The sequence below is a fragment of the Zingiber officinale genome, chromosome 8A (assembly GCF_018446385.1).
Source record: "Zingiber officinale cultivar Zhangliang chromosome 8A, Zo_v1.1, whole genome shotgun sequence".
In the NCBI taxonomy this organism is placed as follows: Eukaryota; Viridiplantae; Streptophyta; class Magnoliopsida; order Zingiberales; family Zingiberaceae; genus Zingiber; species Zingiber officinale.
In genome coordinates, this window is record NC_056000.1 from 78064939 (window position 1) to 78074569 (window position 9631).

Here is a 9631-nt window from a genome sequence, read left to right on the forward strand (position 1 = left end):
CCAAAATGGTTATTTTGTCAATTTAAAATAATAGTGAAACAATTGAAGTGAATTTTAAAAAAAAAGTAGAGGGAAAAAATAAAAGGACTCCCTTTGCCTGATTGGTGGTTGCACCAATTCAGAATGGTACCTACTCTGATACCACTTATTAGATCGTAACACACGTGAGGGGGGGGGGGGGGGGGTGAATCACGTGGTTTTCAAAATGCTTCTTTTTCAGTTTTTGAAAACACGAGTACACAACGGAAAGTAAGAAATAAAAGAGAAGAAACACGAGAAGAACACAAGCGGTTTTTACTTGATTCAGAGCCTTCGACGACTCCTACTACAAGGTCCAAGTCCCACGGACCTATCGATGGAAAATCTACTAAAATACCTTTTTCGGTAACCCTGAAAGAGAGAATCGAGTACAAGAGAAGTTAGGTCAAGTGCAATACACTGCACTTGTCCTTTTATAGTAATTAAGTATAAACACAGATATTATCAACACTTTTTAGGAATTGGAATGAGGAACTTTGTGTTGATGTCTATCTACCGAGCACGATCGAAACTCCTTGGAGCAGTCATTGGGCTTAGCAGCTTCATATAGAGTCACAACAGGAACTGGAAGTAATCGGAAGCTTTAATGCACGTGTAGTAGCTCATATGTACTTGATGTATAAGTGTCTACTCGAGACTGCCTTATAAAGGGCTTGGAGGGTGCCTCCCATAAGCATGGAAAACGGCTCCAATAAGGCAAATCCTATCCCAAGAAAATCGACACTTATCTGTGACCGATTCCAAAAATCATCTTGCGGAGGACACCTTCCATAGCTATGGAAGGCGCCTTCGGGCACTGTTCACCCGAAGGTAGCACAAAATGTGTTAGTTCAAATATCCTGCAAGACAAGTGTTAGCACAAATAATAAATAGTAGTAATTAGACTCCGTTTCCTCGAAACCAGAATCTAGTAAAAATCTTAGTCTAGGGTGTTGGTTGCTACTCGGAATATCGTACTGGTTCCCCTGTACAAAAAATTTGTACAAGTCCTGAACATTTCCTAACAACCTATTGTGTTCTTTAGAAATTAAATTAGGAATCGCAAATAGAACTTAACATTATTGATTCCAAATTCAATTTATATGTTCTTAGAGATTTAGACTTGGATTGCAAACGATGTTTAACATTATTAATCCAAATCCACCTATGTTACAAATTTGATTAAATATTTATTTCAGAGATCAACTTCCAGGTTAAACATGGCGAGGCACTAGGCCTTCTTGGTTATGGGAGCATCCACCACTTCCTAGACAAAGTCTTTCAACGAAATTCAATATTTAACCTCTTTATAGTAACCCTAGGTTTAACCATTAAGAACAATCGAATCACAAGATCAAAAAACAAAAGAAACACAAATTCGAATCATAAATCCAAAACCTAAAAACGTTAGCCTCTTCTATTTGGTATTTCAAGACCTAAATAAAAAGATGAACTAGTTATGATGTGGAAACTAATAACTAGTTATACCTTTTGTAGCTTATAAACCTCACGATCTTCTATCGTATTCTTCTTCTTATCTCAGACGTCGTGTGGGCGACGATCTACCGAGACAAGAATCCACCCAAGCTTCCTTCTTCTCCAAGTAAGTTTCGGCCACCACCAATCTTCAAGAGATGAAGAACTTTAGGCCACCAACCAAGCTCCAAGGGATGCTAAGAAACAAAGTCTCCTATCTCTCCTTCTTTCTCTAACAAGATCCGGCCACCACAAGCTCCTTGAGATAAAGATGTCGCCGACCACACAAGGAAGAAGAATAAGAGAGGAAGAGGAAGAGAGAGTCGGCCACCACCAAGGAAGAGAGGAATACTAGAGGATATATTGTTGTTATGAGATGAGGCACATCTACCCTCTCTTTTATATTCCTTGGTCTTGGCAAATAAGGAAAGTTTTAATAAAAACTTCCTTATTTTCCTTGCCATTGAAAGGAAAATTTAATTAATAATAAAAAATTCCTTTTCTCTTATTAATGTGGTCGGCCACCTCAAATCTTCCAAATAAGGAAAGTTTTAAACACAAAATTAAAACTTCATATTCTGTTTCCGGAAATTTTTAAAATAAAAATTTTTCTTTAAAAATTCCCTTCATGGTTGGCTATAAAAGGAAACTTTTATAAATTAAAATCTCTCTATTAAAACATGTGGATGATTACAATAAGGAAAGTTTTCTCCAAAATAAAAATCTTCCTTTTAATCTACAAATAAGGAAAGATATCAAACCTTTGCTCTTAATCTTTTGTAGAAACTATAAAAGGAAAGATTTAATTTTAAAACTCTCTTTTAAATCATGGCTTCCACATAAGGAAAGATTTTAAAAAATAAATTCCTTTTAATTTCATTGTGGTCGGCCACTTAAGCTTGGGTTCAAGCTAGGCCGGCCACACTTCAACCCATCCAAGCCTTATCTTGGCCGACCCTTGCTTGGGCTCCAAGCTTGGCTTGGCCGACCACCTTTGGATGGGTAAGAAGGTGGGTTTAGGTGGGTATAAAACTTTATAACTAAGAGGCTACGACAGGGACCGAGAGGAGAAATTGGTTTTGGTCTCCTGATGAACTTAAGCTTCCCGTGTTCGTCCCGAACACCCAACTCGAGTTCATCAATAATAACTCATACCACTAAAGTGTTATTATTGAACTACCGCACCAATCCCATATTACTATATGGGCTCCTTCTTATCATGAGTATGTTAATCTCCCTGTGTTTAAGATATTAAATGTCCACTAATTAAATGAGTTACTGACAACTCACTTTAATTAATATCTAGCTCCAAGAGTAGTACCTCTCAACATTATCCTCATGTCGGACTAAGTCCACTTGTAGGGATTACATGACAATCCTTATGATCTCCTCTTGGGGACATTATCAACCTAGATTACTAGGACACAATTTCATTCTATAATCAACAACACACCATATAAATAATACCATTTCCCAACTTATCAGGACTATTGATTTATCGAACTAAATCACACCCTTTGATAAATTAAAGAAATGAATATTGAGTATATGTGCTTGTTATTATATCATGATTAAGAGCATACACTTTCATAATAACAAAGGTCTTGTTCTTTTATGCAGTCAGTATTAAAAAAACTTACCTTAAATGATACTGCTCTATACACTCAGAGTGTACTAGTGTAATTTTATAGTCAAGATAAACTAATACCAAATTACACTACGACTATTCCAATGATTTGTTCCTATTCATCTTAGTCGTGAGCTACTGTTTATAATTTAAAAGGAATTGATAACATGATCTTCTGTGTGTGACATCACACACCATGTTATCTACAATATAAATTAATTGAACAACTACACTTAGCATATAAATGTAGACATTTGACCAATGTGATTCTTTATTTCAAAAATAAATGTTTACAAAAAACTAGGCTTTTAGTATACACTCTAACATAGGGATCCTAAATGGACCTAAACTGGACCGATGTCTATTGTCCCTCAACTGGGACACGTCCTTATAGTCACTTTCCTCCAGTGACTTACCTTTACTTACCTTTTGCTAGACATCCAATCAGCCCGTCGACCAGTCTGGACTTCGTGCCAGCTATCCGGTCGGCCCATCGACCTTGCTGGACTTCGTGCTGTTGGGATGTATACTATAAGCCTAGCTTTTGTATGAACATATGTTTTAAAATATTTTAAAATGAAAATCACTTTGGTCAAATGTTTGCATTTTATATTTATATATATGTCAATGTAGTTGTCCATTTAATTTATATTGTAGATAGCATGGTGTATGGTGCCACACAGAAGATTATGTTATCAGTTCCTTATAAATTATAAATAGTATCTCACAACCAAGATGGATAGGGACAAACCGTTGGAACGGTTTTAGTGTAATTTGATATTAGTTTGTCTTGACTATAAAATTACACTAGTACACTATGTGTGTATTGAGTATGATCATTTGAGGTTGTTCGATTTGTACTGACTATATAAAAGAATAGCACCTCTGTTATTATGGATGTGCGTCCTCTTAATCCCTATATAATAACAAGCATGTATACTTAGTATTTATTTCTTTAACTTATCAAAGGGTGAGATTTATTTGTTAAATCAATAGGCCCGATGAGTTGGGAGATAGTATTATTTATATGGTGTGTTATTGATTATAGAAGGAATCTGTGTCCTAATTATTTAAGTTGATGATGTCCCCTTGAGGAGCTCATAAGGATTATCATGTGAACCCTGTAGGTGGACTTAGTCCGACATGATAATAAAGTTGAGTGGTACTACTCTTTGAATCAGATGTTAATTAATTGGGTTGTCAGTAACTCAATTAATTAACAGACATACGATATCTTAAACACGGAGAGATTAACACACTTATGATAAGAAGGAGCCCATATTGTAATATGGGATTGGTGCGGTAGTTCAATAATAACCCTTTAGTGGTATGGATTATTATTGATGGACTTGGGTTGGGTGTTCAGGCCGAACATAGGAAACTCAAGCCCATCAGGAGGTCTAAACCAATTCCTCCTCTAGGTCCCTGTTGTAGCCTCTATATAAAGTCTCGCATCCACCCATCCTCAACTTGGTTTGCTTTAATTTAACTTGGTTTGGTTTAACTTAACTTGGTTTTGTTGGATCGCTGGGGCCAGCTAGAAGGGGGGTTGAATAGCTGCAAAAATAAAAGCACAACCCTTCTCAACTTTCTTAAACTAACACTTGCATAAAATAGAAAAAGCAATAAATTAAAACAGAAAAGAAGAGGCACAAGATGTTTACTTGGTTACAACCGAGGAGGTTGTTAATCCAAGGAGTGGAACACACTAGAATATCTCCTTCAGGCGGAGAAGCCTCTTACAACAATGAAGCGCACAAATAAGAAAGATAAACTCTATAGAAAGCGTACAAGTGTTTGGAAATGAATTGCTTGTGTTCGTTATTTAACTTCTAGACTAAAGCTATATTTATAGCCTTGGTCAGGGTGCCTGGAAGGAGATAAAATTTTATCCCTTCACAACAGATCGTGTTTGACGTGATTCTGGTCAAAAAGTCAACTCCGGGCGCCCGGAATATTCCGGGCGCCTCGGGTGGGGAAAGTCAACCTCATTGACTTTTTCAGCCCGGGTCTTCTGCTCCGGCTCCATTCGCCTCGGTCCGGGTCTTCCGCTCACTTGGGTGATCTTGGCCATCCGGAATAGGGCTCACCCGAACCCAACTTCCGGCCTTCTCAAGCAGGCTTCCGCTCCGGCTTCCTGTCCCTCGAAATCGTCGCGTGCTTCCTTCTCGTCCGCCAGTGTACTCATCCACAGTCTTCATCCCTTGATCGCACCCCGTGCTGACCTTCTCGCTAGCTGCATCTCTTGCTCCTCGAGCAATCTTCCACTCCGGATTCTCATCTTTCGGAACCACCGCACGCTTCGTTCTCGTCCACCGGTGTACTCTTCCGCAGCGCCTCATCCCTCGGATGCACCGAGCCCGTCGGCTCGCTCCCGTGTCGTCCTTCTCATTAGCTGCGTCTTCCGCTCGACATCCTGTGCTTCTAAGCTCCTGCACACTTAGACACAAGGTTAAAATACACAGGACCTAACTTAACTTGTTGATCACACCAAAACAACCTTGGGGTTCCGACAATCTCCCCCTTTTTGATGTGAGCAACCCAAGTTAAGCTAAGGTTAATAGCCATAAAAATGAAATAACAAATATTACAATAAAGTACAAAAAGATAGAAAAATAAATTGGTCTACTTCCCCCTAGACTTAATATTTTTCCTCCTCCCCCTTTGATTACATAAAAAATGGGGTTGCAAGAAAAATCTAAGGGTTAAAACTTAGAAAATTTTGAAAAATTATTTTGATATTACTAAAATTTTGCAATAATTTTCAAAGAAATTCTAAGTAAAAAATATTTAACAAATATTTTTGCAAAAATATTTCTAAGTTTTTGCAAGCAAAAATTATTTTTGAGAATTTTCTAAAACAAATTGAGTAACTGTTAGGATGTATACTAAAAGCCTAGCTTTTGGAATAAACATTTATCTAGAAATAAGAATCACATTGGTCAAATGTCTACATTTATGATAAATGTAGATTGTTCAATTAATTTATATTGTAAATAACATGGCGTGTGGTGTCACACACACAGGATCATGTTATCAACACCTTATAAATTATAAACAGTAGCTCACGACCAAAATGGAAAGGAACAAACCATTGGAAGGTCGTAGTGTAATTAGGTATTAGTTTATCTTAACTATACAATTACACTAGTACACTTAGAGTGTATTGAGTAGGACCATTAGAGGTCGTTTCTTTTTATACTGACTTTATAAAAGAACAAAGACCTCAGTTATTATGGAAGTGTGTGCTCTTAATCCTAATATAATAACAAGCACATATATTTGATATTTATTTCTTTAATTTATCAATGGGTGAGATTTAGTTCGATAAATCAATAAGCCCGATAAGTTGGGAAATGATATCACTTATAGTGTGTGTTGTTGATTATAGAAGGAAACTGTCCTAGTGATCTAGGTTGATAATGTCCCCAAGAGGAGCTCATAAGGATTGTCATGTTAAACCATGCAGGTGGACTTAGTCCGACATGACGATAAAGTTGAGTGGTACTACTCTTGGACTAAGATATTAATTAAGTGAGTTGTCAGTAACTCATTTAATTAGTGGGCATTCGACATCTTAAACACAGGGAGACTAACCCACTCACAATAAGAAGGAGCCCAAAATGTAATTTGGGATTGGTGCGGTAGTTCAATAATAGTTCTTTAGTGGAATGAATTATTAATGATGGAATTAAGTTGTGTGTTCAGGACGAACACGGGAAGCTTAATTTCATCGGGAGACCAAAACCAATTCCTCCTCTCGGTCCCTATCGTAGCCTCTTGTATATAGAGATTTATACCCACCACATACCCACCTTCTTACCCACTCTTTGGTGGTCGGCCAAGCTAGCTTGGAACCCAAGCTAGGGCCGGCCAAGACCCAAAGGTTGAGCCAAGTTAATTGGCCGGCCATAGCTTGGAGCCCAAGCTTGATTGGCCGGTCATATTAAAAGGGAATTTATTTTTAATTAAAATTATTTCTTATGTGGATATCATGGTTTTAAAAGAGAGTTTAAAAGTTAAATCTTTCCTTTTATAGCTTTCTACAAAAGATTAAGAAAAGATTTGAAATCTTTCCTTATTTGTAGATTGAAAGGAAATTTTAATTTTGAGAAAACTTTCATTTTTTAACCATGTTCATGATTTAAAAGATAGTTTAAAAATTAAATAATCTCTTTTATTAATTTCTACAAAAGATTAAGAAAAGATTTGATATCTTTCCTTATTTGTAGATTGAAAGGAGATTTTAATTTTAGAGATAACTTTCCTTTTTGGAAATTATCCACATGTTTAAAAGAAATATTTTAATTTCCTTTTTATAATCCACCATGAAGGGAAAAATTATTGGAGAAATTTTTTATAAATTTACGGAAACAAATTAGGAAGTTTTAATTTTTTTGTTTTAATTAAAACTCTCCTTGTTTTGGGGAAATAAGTGGTCGGCCATTGTAATTGAGAAAAGGAATTTGATTTTAATTAATTAAAATTTTCCTTTTCATGGCAAAAGAATTAAGGAAGTTTTTATTAAAATTTCCTTATTTGCCAAGACCAAGGATTATAAAAGAGGGGGTAGAGGTACCTTCAAGGTGAACAACTCTATTATTTTTCTTCCTCTCTTTTCTTTCTTGGTGGTGGCCGGCCATATTGGTTTTCTCTTCTTCCTTTTCTTTCTTCTTCATTGGTCGAACCTCATCATCTCATGGAGCTTGAAGGTGGCCGGATTCTAGCTTGGAGAAGAAGGAGAGAAAGGAAGCATCCCTTGGAGCTTGGTGGTGGTGGTCAGACCTCTACTTCTCTTGGAGAATTATAGTGGCCGAATCTAGCTTGGAGAAGAAGGAGCTTGGTGGTTCTCGTCTTGGAAGATCGTTGCCCACACAACGTCCGAGATTAGAAGAGGAATACGGTAGAAGATCAAGAGGTTATTTTTGCTTACAAAGAAATTTATAACTAGTAATTGTTTTCCGCATCATACTAGTTTTCTTTGTACAGTTATTTATGGAAATACCAAACACAAGAGGCATATGATTCTAGAGTTTTCGAAATAGTTTTTCGAGTTTGTGTTTTCTTCTTTTTCGAATTTGTGATTCGATTGTTCTTTTTGGTTAACCTAGAGTTATTTAAGGAAATAAATATTAGCTTTCCTTAAAAGGCTTTGCCTAGGCGGTGGTGCTTGCTCCGATATCCAAGAAGGTCATATGCCTCACCATGCAGTCCTGGAAGCCAATTTTAGAAATTAATATTTATGGAATTAATAACTTAGGTAAATTTGAATCAATAGTGTTAAGTTCCGCTTGCGATTCAAATCTAAACCATTAAGAACAGATAAGTTAAATTTGGAATCAATGATGTTAAGTTCCGTTTGCGATTCCTAATTTAACTTCTAAAGAACACAATAGGTTATTTAAGGAAAGGTTCGACATTTGTACAAAAAAATTTTGTACAGTGGAACCGGTACAATTTTCTTAGGATTAACCAACAATTGGTATCAGAGCTAGAGTTTGCCTTTGTGTGTTTGGTTTTCAAATTAGGTTATGCATATGTCATACATAATTTAGGCAGGATAATAGTAGGATGTGCTAACTTTGTGGTTATTGGCTCCAACTATTATGGCTTATAGATGTTGTGTGTGATTGGACCCTTGGACATGTCAAGGGCATTATTTTGTGTGTGCGTGATTGTATGTAACTAATACAGTAGGAGCTATATTAGCCATAGGATTTTAGAATTTTATTTTTGATCTAGATTACATGTACATTCCCTCAAGGAATATAGGATCGATATATGTAAAATTCTAATTTTGTCGCGGATCGAATTCTTGAGGCGTGGTACTTTTGGAGCACCAGAGGCACAGCGGAATAAGAAGCAAGATGGATGCGACAACTCGACCCAATGACGGTGGCTAAAGATGACAGCAGCTAGGGTTGGAGCACATAGAGGACAGTAACAGGAAAAGACCATAATAGTTGGAAAATAATTTCCATATTTATTATTTTATTTACTGTGATGTGTGTGTATGCATGTGATATATGCTAGGATAACTTAAAATTCCTCACTTTAAATAACTAAGTGGGAGAGGGATTTATTTTAATAAATTCCACGGTCTCCATTACTGGGTTGTAAGTGATTCAAACAAACTTGCGCGTTGGCTCTGAGTGCCTTCCTCCATATCGGATGAGTTTGTTTGCGGATCACTAGATCAAACTTCCATTTAGGATGACTATAGGAAATTAATTAAGAGTGTGTGATCTTCCCCATCGGAAGGGGCGTAATCTTATTAATGGACTTAGTGTCAAGTAATGGTATACACTTAGGCACATCTAATAGTATCCTCCCCATCGGAGTCACTGCTATTATTTGTGTGACCGAAGAAAACTAACTATTAATTTGTCATAAAGATAGGTTGACAAGATAATAAAATTAAAACCCCCTCTTACAAATGTTGAGATTTTGTATACATCCACACTATCGTGGCATACAAAAATTCATGATGTATGAGGTAATTTTATTTGT